Here is a 10,978-nt window from a genome sequence, read left to right as displayed (position 1 = left end):
TGGATATATGAACATGATACTGTTTAATGCCCTGTTTTAATCATGTTTGTGATGCAGAGTGTATTTACGAGCATGGGCTGAAAATGGAGCTTAAAGCATGGATTTAACGCTCTGATAATACTAAAGGCAAGGAACGGACTCCAGGGGACCAGGATTGATGGAATTACACACCAAAGATCCGAGAAAATCGGAAAACTAAAGCTTAAATGGCCCAAAAATCGTCCAGAATGCAAGATCACGGGGTTCCCACCATTCGTTCAGCTCGAAACTCCATACATGGCCTGAGGACCATAAATTAACCGTACACGTCAAATTTCAACCCTCAGTTTCCTGTATAAGTGGCCTAACGGACAAATCAACCCATTAATCTCCAATTTCAGGCCCACTTGATATCTGGATATTCTTCAAGTTTGGTGTCAACCACTTAATCTGCAAGAGGGACCAAAAACTTGTTCACTCCCCAAGTATAGGGTTGTGATGTAGTAATAATCTCGGTAAGACCGAGGTCGAATCCCAAGGGACTGAAACCTGTACGTAATCTGAAAATATCTAGAACTAGAACTAGAAAAAGATGAAATCTAAATCAGGTGGATTTGAGGAATAATGATGAAATAGTAAACTAAAATATGTAGAATTCAAAGGTAGGAAACTAGGGATTCAGAGGATCCACTTGTAGAGATCAGGGAGATCTTATGCCTGCTTCAAGAATCATGGAAATTAAACTGAACTTCCTCTTATATAATTTTAAAGAGATGAAAGGTATATGAATTAGAATGGATTTCATCACCAAACCATGCCCAGGAGACAAAGCAAACAATAGAATTAAACTAATTACCAACCGATCATCATGCTATGAAGGTTAGGAAGAGTACCATCATCTGACTATGCCCAGGAGACGATGGTGAACAACATGGGCTCGTGACGTCATAAACATAAAAGGAAAGAACATGCTCAAAGCAATCGCAGACCCATTGTAATTTTAGTCACAACAGACCATTAAAAGCTAAAAACATTCCTTTAATAATCAAACCACAATCAAGTTCAATTCGTAATTTAATAGTTAAATTAAAAAAAAATAGAGTCTCCCATCTCACTACAAGCTTCACCTCTTAGCCCTAGCTAAGAGGTTTAGCCGATCACGGGCATGATTAGGCTAAATTCAAAATAAAAAGAAAAAGAAAAGAACAACTCAGCCCTGGAATTGTGCTTCACGTCTAGCCTAAGCCAAGCTCCGATTGGATCTCCCTGATCTCTACAAGTGGATCCTCTGAATCCCCAGTTTCCCTTCCCTAAAATGTTTAAGTTTTCGATAATTATTCTACAATTATTCCTTAAATTCTATTTGATATAGATTATATCTTAGTCCAGTTCTAGTTCTACTTAGTTTCAGATAACGTACAAGTATCAATCCCTTGGGATTCGACCTCGGTCTTACCGAGTTTATTACTACATCACAACCCTATACTTGGGGAGTGAACAAGTTTTTGGCGCCGTTGCCGGGGATTGACAGTTACGTTTTCTGAAATTAATTAGGTTTAGAATTAGTTTAAGATTATAATTTTACTAACTTTAGTTTTAAATTTTTATTTCTATTTGATTTTTAGAACTAACTTGTTTCATGTTTTGTAGGATCCTGACATAAACTTCTAAGTTGGTAATCCTTTTCTAAATTCCTCTACTTTTTTCTATTTTTAGAATTAGGGTTTGAGTTTTAGAAATTTTCTAATTCTAGTATTTTTCCTATTTTTAGGAAATAGTTTAGTTTAGAAGCTTTCCTCTTTTGTTTTTAGAAACTTGGTTAGTTATTTCCCTTTTTAAAAATTCTTTCTAATTTTAGAAACTAACTCATATTTCCTTATTTTTAGAAACTTTCTAATTCTAACTCTTTTAGAATCTAACTTTATTTCCTAATTTATTTTTAGAAACTTTCTACTTGTAGAATTTTTGTTTAGAAACTAACTTTCCTATTTTGTAGGCTTTTAAGATAGAAATTTCTAATTTGGTAAGCTCTTTCTGTACTTTCTATTTTTCAGATCTCTTTTAGTAACTTACTTTCTAGTTTAGGACTTTCCTAATTTATTTCAGAAATTTCCACTTTCTTTTAGGAATTTCTTTTAGAAACTAGTTTATTTCTATCTTTCTTTTTAAGGATTTTCTAATTTTAAACATTCTCTTTAGAAACTGACTTGTTTTGTTTTCTTTTGCAGGTTTTTAACTTAGGGACTCCAATTTGGTGACTTCTTTCCAATCTAGATTTTCTTTTCCTTTCTTAGGATTAGGTTTCGAATTTGATTGAGGGCTGCGAGTGTTTCATGCCCAAGTGGGCCCGTAACAACACTCGACGTCTCTTGACTGAAGGAGGATTGGTTGAGGGGTTGACTATCCATCGCAGGACTAGACACCACTCGAAATCTCCTGAGTTAATTGAAGTGATGGCTGAAAACTAACCTCTTCTACCCCAACCTAGGGTGGAGGACATTCAGGATGAGAATGAGGTGTATCAAGCACCCCCGCCACGTACTTTACGAGATTATTTACAACCAGCGGGGGTGAGTACGCCCTCATGCATGATTTTTCCTGAAAATACAGGACATATGGACATTAAGCCAGGGGTTATCCAACTCCTTCCTAAGTTCCATGGGCTTGAATCTGAAGAACCATATCTACATTTGAAAGAGTTTGATGAGATCATAGCCACTTTATATTTTCAAAATGTGTTTGAGGACACAGTGAGGCTGAAACTCTTTCCTTTTTCCTTAAAGGAGAAGGCTAAGACGTGGTTACATTTACTGCGTCCTAGATTCATTGGCGCATGGAATGATATGCAGAGGGAATTTATAAAGAAAATTTTTCCACATCATAAAACGATTACCCTTAGAAAAGTAATCATGAACTTCACCCAAAAGGAGGATGAAACATTTTACCAATGTTGGGAAAGGTTTAAGGATTTGGTCAGTTCATGCCCACAACACGGCTTTGAAACGTGGCTCATTACAATTTTTTCCTATGATGGACTGACATCTTCCATTCGCCAAATGGTCGAGACAATGTGTAATGGAGAATTCATTAATAAAAATGTTGACGAGGTATGGGATTACCTCGATAGTCTTGCTGAAAAAACACAATCATGGGACTATTACCCAAAATCGAACACCATGTCTAGGCCGACTCAATCTAAGGAGAAAGGTGGATTGTATCTCTTGAAAGAAGAGGATGATCTCAAGTATAAAGTGACTACGCTCATAAGAAAAGTTGAGGCCATGGAAGGAAAGAAGGATAAGGTTAATGAAAGTGTTTGCGGCATCTGTGATTGCAACATTCATACAACTGAAAATTGTCCTACGATACCCGCCTTTCGAGAAGTGTTGAATGAACAATCTAATGCCGTAAATAATTATCAAAGACCTTTTAATGGACCGACCTCTAATACGTACAATCCTGGTTGGAAAAATCATCCAAACTTTAGTTGGAGAAATGGACAAACTGCTACCCCTCAAAGTTTCTTCAATCAAAATCCAAATCAAGGGAAACCTCAAGAAGAACCGGTTCAAAATTTCATGCAAGAGCTGACCCAGGCAATGCGAGACTTTATGCAAAAGATGGATTCACATATGATGGTTATAGAAAAGGGGATGCTTCCTGCACAACCGCTCCCCAATCCTAAACCGCAATACGAGATAAGTGATCCCAGCTCTTCAAATCAAATGGGGCACGCTAAATCCATCACCACTCTTAGGAGTGGGAAGATCATTGATAAAACCCTTCCGGTTAGGCCCGAAAAGCCTCAAGAACCAGAAGAGGAAAATAATGATGGATCTAGTGAGGCCCCACAAAAATTAGAACCGGAACTTTTAGAAAAGCCAGTTGCTCCATTTTCCCAACGGTTGGTCACACCAAAACCTCTCTCTAACTCTCAGGATATCCTAGAGGTGTTGAAATAAGTGAAAGTCAACATTCCTCTACTTGATGTCGTAAAACAGATACCTTCATATGCCAAATTCCTGAAAGACTTATGCACGACCAAACGACGGCAGAGTATTCAAAAGAAGATCTTCTTGACCGAGAAAGTGAGTGCCATCCTAAAGCAAGACGTGCCACAGAAATTCAAAGATCCCGGTAGCCCAACCATATCATGTGTAATCGGGGACCATCGAATTGATCATGCACTTCTTGACTTAGGAGCGAGCGTCAATCTGATTCCCTACTCGGTATACAAACAGTTAGGTTTGGGTGAATTAAAACCCACCCTAACCACACTACAACTTGCTGATCGCTCTGTTCGTGTACCAAGAGGGATAATTGAGGATGTGTTGGTCCAAGTTGATAGATTTTACTACCCTGTAGATTTTATCATCCTGGACACCGAACCCATCAATAACATGAGCACTCAGATTCCCGTCATTCTTGGTCGCCCATTCCTTGCCACTTCAAATGCAATTATCAATTGTAGGAATGGTGTCATGACTATGTCCTTTGGGAATATGACATTGGAGTCAAACATCTTTTTCAATAACGGCAGAAACTTAGAGGATGATGACGATTTCCACGACATTAACATGATTGACTCTTTAGTGGAAGATACGACACCTCTGACCTTATCCTCTGACCCTCTAGAGACGTGCCTGGCCCACTCCCATGATTTTGATGATGACATGATTAGGGAGACGTGTGCCTTGCTTGATACTGCACCGGTACTTGAAGTTAACCGGTGGAGGCCACAATTTGAAGAGTTGCCCCAAACTGATGTAGTGCCTCTACCGTCTAACCTCAAGCCACCGAAGCTTGACCTAAAACCTTTGCCCTCTGATTTAAAATATGTCTATTTAGGTCAAGATGAGACATACCCGGTGGTGATCTCTGCCCACCTGGAGAAAGAACAGGAGAGTATGCTCATATCTACTCTCATTGAGCATAAGGGAGCCCTTGGATGGACGATAGCGGACCTCAAGGGAATCAACCCCTCGATTTGTACTCACCGCATTTATCTTGAGGATAATGCTAAGACCACTCGGCAATCACAATGTAGACTAAATCCAAACATGAGGGAAGTGGTTAAGGCCGAGGTTCTTAAACTATTAGATGTGGGTATCATATACCCCATATCTGATAGTCAATGGGTGAGTCCAACTCAGGTGGTTCCTAAGAAGTCCGGGATCACCATCGTAGCCAATGCCAATAATGAACTCGTGCCAACTAGAGTTACTACTGGTTGGAGAATGTGCATTGACTACAAGAAGCTGAATACCGTCACGAGGAAGGACCACTTTCCTTTGCCCTTCATTGATCAAATCTTGGAAAGGCTAGCTGGTCATTCCTATTATTGTTTCCTTGACGGGTATTCGGGCTACAATCAGATTGAAATCGCCCCTGAGGATCAGGAAAAGACTACATTTACATGTCCCTACGACACCTTTGCCTACAGAAGGATGCCATTCGGATTATGTAATGCCCCTGCCACCTTTCAGCGATGTATGATGAGTATCTTTTCTGACATGGTGGGAAAATATCTAGAGGTCTTCATGGACGATTTCTCTGTTTTCGGTTCATCTTTCAGCGAGTGCTTGGAGAGTCTTAAATGTGTGCTGAGAAGATGTGAAGAAAAGAACTTGGTACTTAATTGGGAGAAGTGCAATTTCATGGTTCATAAGGGAATTGTCCTTGGACATATTATCTCGTCCAAAGGAATCGAGGTGGATAAGGCAAAAATCGATCTTATCTCTAACCTACCTCCACCCAAGAACATTAGAGACGTGCGATCCTTCTTAGGACACGCAGGATTTTACAGGCGATTCATAAAGGACTTTAGTCTCCTCTCTCGTCCTTTGTGTAATCTACTTCAAAAGGATGCACCATACGAGTGGACTGAGACATGTCAGGAAGCTTTCACTAAGCTTAAGGGCATGTTGACTAGTGCACCCCTCATACAGCTACCCGACCGGAGCATTCCTTTTGAACTTACGTGCAACGCGTTTAATTATGCTCTTGGGGTGGTTCTAGGCCAGAGAAAAGATAAGAAACCCTATGTTATTCATTATGCGATAAGACTCTAAATCCTGCCTAAGTGAACTACTCGACTAAGAAAAAGGAACTCTTGGCAGTAGTGATCACTTTGGACAAATTTAGGTCCTACTTGATCAGATCCAATATCATTATTTACACAGATCATGCGGCGCTCAAGTATCTTCTTTTTGAGAATGATGTTAAGCCCCACTTGATAAGATGGATCCTCATACTCCAGGAATTTGACCTAAAAATAAAAGATAAAAAGGGAGTAGAGAACGTAGTGGTTGACCATCTTTCTCACCTTAATCTCTCTGATTCCCTTGAGATGACATATATCAATGGTATGTTCCTTGACGAACAGTTGTTTAAAGTCTCCCATTCACCTTGGTTTGCTGATATCGCTAATTATCTTACCACAGTTCCGATAAGAAGAAATTTTTCACCAAGGTACGTAACTTTTTCTGGGACGATCCATATTTATTTAAATATTGCCCAGACCAAATCTTGAGGAGATGTGTGCCAGATGATGAGCATCAGAGTGTCATCTCCTTTTGTCACTCACAGGCCTGTGGTGGTCACTTTTCTGCTAAAAAGACCACGGCCAAGATTTTGCAGTGTGGCTTTTATTGGCCCACTATGTTCAGGGACACTCATGAGTTTTGCAAGGCTTGTGAGCGTTGTCAGAAATTGGGAGCGTTGTCCCGTCGAAATATGATGTCCTTGAATCTCATTCTTATCATCGAGGCATTTGATTGCTGGGGCATTGATTTCATGGGACCATTCCCCCAATCTTTTGAAAATCTATATATTTTGCTCATTGTAGACTATGTCACTAAATGGGTTGAAGCAATTTCGTGTCGGAATAATGACCATCGCACGGTCATTAAATTTCTAAAAGAGAACATCCTTTCTCGATTCGGAACGCCTCAAGCTATCATTAGCGACGGGGGCTCACACTTTTGTAATAGGCCATTCGAGAGTTTAATGAAGAAATATGATATCTCTCCTAAGGTGAGCACCCCATACCATCCACAGACAAGTGGGCAAGCTGAGATTTTTAATAGCAAGATCAAACACATTTTGGAGAAAACAATTAACCCTGATTGTAAGGATTGGTCAATCCGATTGACCGATGCCTTATGGGCATACCGTACTGCTTTTAAAACCCCTATTGGAACGTCTCCCTTTAGACTTGTCTATGGGAAAGCTTGTCACTTGCCTGTGGAGTTGGAACATAAAGCGTACTGGGCGATCAAAAATCTGAATTTCAATCTAGACAACGCTGGCTCGTTATATAAACTTCAATTAAATGAACTTGAAGAAATCCAGAACAATGCGTACGAGAACTCGAGAATTTACAAAGACAGAATGAAGGTGTTTCATAACCAACGTATTCTACGGAAATCATTCACACCTGGTCAAAAAGTCCTTTTGTATAATTCTCGATTACATCTCTTTCTAGGTAAGCTTCGATCTCGTTGGACTGGCCCTTACATTGTGGTCACTGCGTATCCTCATGGGGCCGTTGAGATAAGAGATCCTGACAATGGCAAGGAGTTTAAAGTAAATGGACATCGCTTAAAGCCATTTGTCGAGAAATTTGATTCAGAGGACATGTCCATACCTCTGACTGATCCTGTTTACCAGGATTGATCTCCTAGTCTGATGGAGGTATAGGTAGGTTTCCTGTTTTCATAGGACTAGGATAGTTTCCTTTATGCTATTTTAGGATAGACGGTAAACTTAGCGCTCCTAGGAGCCAACCCAGCTTTTCATTCTGTTCCATTTTCTTAGTTAGTTAGTTCAATGTTTGTGGGTAACATTGCTGCAAACCCTCACGAGACTACAACTCGTCCACTAGGGGCAACCTAGGGGTTTAAAGGCTTGTTGCATACACTAAATGCAATCGAGAGCACCTGCGAAAGTGGTGTAGGTAGGATTTTATTTTTGTTATTTTTATTTTACTTCTGTTGGTTTCTCTCTTGTGCTGACCCGCTCTTACGTAGATATCTTTGAAAAGTTTTTTGATTCTTTCGTCCAGGTTTTATCTTTCCATCACTCTTCTTATATTTTCGTTGTCCCATGTGCATTGCATGCTTATTTATTTTACATTGAGGACAATGTAGATTTTAGGTTGGGGGTGGGAGATTAGGTTTCCTAATCAGTGTTTTTTTGGTCTTGAGCGAAATTATGAAAATTTTAAAAATTTTCTAAAATTTCGTATGAATTGACGATAAAAGGTCGCCATCTTGGATTTAGAATTACAAGATAAGTGATGTTGGAATTTATGACTCTTAGATTCAACTATTTGTTAGATTTCACAGTTAATTTAGAACTATTAATCCATGATTAGAAGTTTTAAACATTGATTGAATCATAATTTTACATATCACATCTCGCTTACACATTAAGGTTCCACTCGATATTGAAGGATTAATTTGGTGATCACTAAGCTTGAAAGGAACCAACCTGAGAAATTGAAAGGATTGAGCAAATACTCTTCACCATAGGTTTGCTCCCTATAGGTGTAGATTTAATTCCCTATGAATGATATGTGAAAAAAATTTGGGTGTACAGTCTTCACCATAGGTTTGCTCCCTGTAGGTGAGGATTTGATTCCCCTTATTGGCGTTACTTTTAATGGAAAAATCAAAAGCTGGAGGAATGAAAAGATGATCTGTGAGGTAAGTTTTGGGTTATCATGAATCTTCTTATTGGTTACCAATGATATCCTGAAATAGAGAAGTGAATTTTAATGATGATAAGCTGAGATTACACTGTACACTCATGGAACTTAATGTTTAGAACATTCTAATTAATGGATTAATAGTTTCCACTTGATTATGAAGTTTACTGTAAGCGTGATTCCAAAAGAAAATTCCACTCACCATTCATGAATCTTAAAATTTTCATATCTCGACTATTTGTTCACAAGTCACTCGGGTTTACAGGAATTGTTTTGTATTTCTGAAAGTATTTTCCGCATGTTTTGCTCGGGACTAGCAAAATGCTAGTTGGGGGTTGTGTTGAGGGTCAAATATTGCATATCAGACCCCATTTATTGCTTGGATATATGAACATGATACTGTTTAATGCCCTGTTTTAATCATGTTTGTGATGCAGAGTGTATTTACGAGCATGGGCTGAAAAGGGAGCTTAAAGCATGGATTTAACGCTCTGATGACACTAAAGGTAAGGGATAGACTCCAGGGGACCAGGATTGATGGAATTACACACCAAAGATCCGAGAAAATCGAGAAACTGAAGCTTAAGTGGCCCAAAAATCGTCCAGAATGCAAGATCACGGGGTTCCCACCATTCGTTCAGCTCGAAACTCCATACATGGCCTGAGGACCATAAATTAACCGTACACGTCAAATTTCAACCCTCAGTTCCCTATATAAGTGGCCTAACGACAGATCAGCCCATTAATCTCCAATTTCATGCCCACTTGATATTTGGATATTCTTCAAGTTTGGTCTCAACCACTTAATATACAAGACTTAGTTTAGTAGGACATACTGAGAACATACTTAGTATTACATCATGATACATGCCCATACGCATCATTTGTATGCTTGTTGTAAGGAATGATTGATCGTAGCATTTTCCGTTGGGCTGAGTTATTTAAGGGACTCCTTATGAGATGGAGTTGCCCTAAATGATCGCATGGTACGTGTATGTTTAATGCACGTTGGATGGTATGACTCATGCATCTCGCATTTTGTGTGATATGATTACTTGGTGCCCTAATGATATCAAGGTTGTGGCCTCCACAGGCATATCGTGGATGGTCAGATTGGACATCGAAAATATTGGGTTCTAGTACTGTGGGCGCTTAGGATGTCCTTGGGTGAAAGTCCCGGAACCCTTTTGGTATCAGGAGATGCTCTAACATTAAGACTGAGTGGATACATAAGCACACGAGTGCCAAATACTAGTAGGCTGCGTCTCCCACTATGTCGTGGTCGGTTGTGAAGGGGGTGTGACTTTATGCACCCGAGTGAGGGCGCTATAAGCTAGGCTGAGTTTGACCAGCTCATAAATGGGTCCGCTATCGATGAGCTGGGTAAGTATTGACAGACTACTGGCCAGGTGAGTAGTGAGGTCTTTTCCACTCGTTAGTTGTGCGGTTAGGGAGGCGACAACCAGTGTGGAGTGTACTAGACCTCGGTGATATTCCAGAGATGAACTGTACTGATATGTGGATCTTGATGAGGATTGATATGTTTACGTTGCATCTTGCATATGACATTGGCCACGTAGTCCTTGCACCACATATCCTTGGTATAGCTGACAACATTCATGAACTTACCAGTACTTCCGCATACTCTGATATTTGTATGATTAGCACATGCATTACACACACATACACTACCCTCTAAGCTTCATAGTAAGTTTATGCATGACCGTTGTGTGCAGGTGACGCGAGGACTTAGCTATGATGAGGTAGGAGCGTGTGACGATCTTTTTGGAGTTTTGTTTGTGACTTGGCTATGCTTGTGGTTATGCTCCTTCACAAAAAAAATCATGCTGAAAATCCTCCTTGTAGGATCCCAGATCAAAATCTAGCATATGGGTGTCGGGAGTCGAGAATGGAGTACTATGGAGGTTGTCAGCGCTGGATTTGGCGAACGGAAATTTTGTGAACTCGGTTTTCGAGTTTAGGGCGTGATAGTAATCATCAATGAATGCGACAAACCATGACACAACTTTGGTGGAAACTACGAGCGACAACCCACATACATCAAATTGCATGTAATCAAGCACACCCTTATATACATATTTTCCAGATTTAAAAGATAACTTAGATTATTTACCACATATATAATGCTCGAATATATTTAAATCAAAACTTTTAAAACTTGGAATTAAACAATGATTAGAAAGTACCTTTATACCCCGCTCACTCATGTAGCCAAGACGTGCATGCCACATACGTGTAGACGTGGAATCCACTACAACCATTGCAGCT

At 39.7% G+C, this 10,978-nt stretch overlaps 1 non-coding gene across 1 annotated transcript; it reads right to left on the bottom strand.

Annotated features, from left to right (window-relative positions):
• Window positions 1–2,870: 2,870 nt before the first annotated feature.
• LOC131222514 (small nucleolar RNA R71) lies at window positions 2,871–2,977 on the bottom strand. Its single transcript, XR_009160080.1, has one exon. It is a non-coding gene; the product is annotated as a small nucleolar RNA R71 (small nucleolar RNA).
• Between the last annotated feature and the right edge of the window lie 8,001 nt (window positions 2,978–10,978).

The sequence above is a fragment of the Magnolia sinica genome, chromosome 1 (assembly GCF_029962835.1).
Source record: "Magnolia sinica isolate HGM2019 chromosome 1, MsV1, whole genome shotgun sequence".
In the NCBI taxonomy this organism is placed as follows: domain Eukaryota; kingdom Viridiplantae; phylum Streptophyta; class Magnoliopsida; order Magnoliales; family Magnoliaceae; genus Magnolia; species Magnolia sinica.
This window is presented reverse-complemented; position numbering and strand designations above follow the sequence as displayed.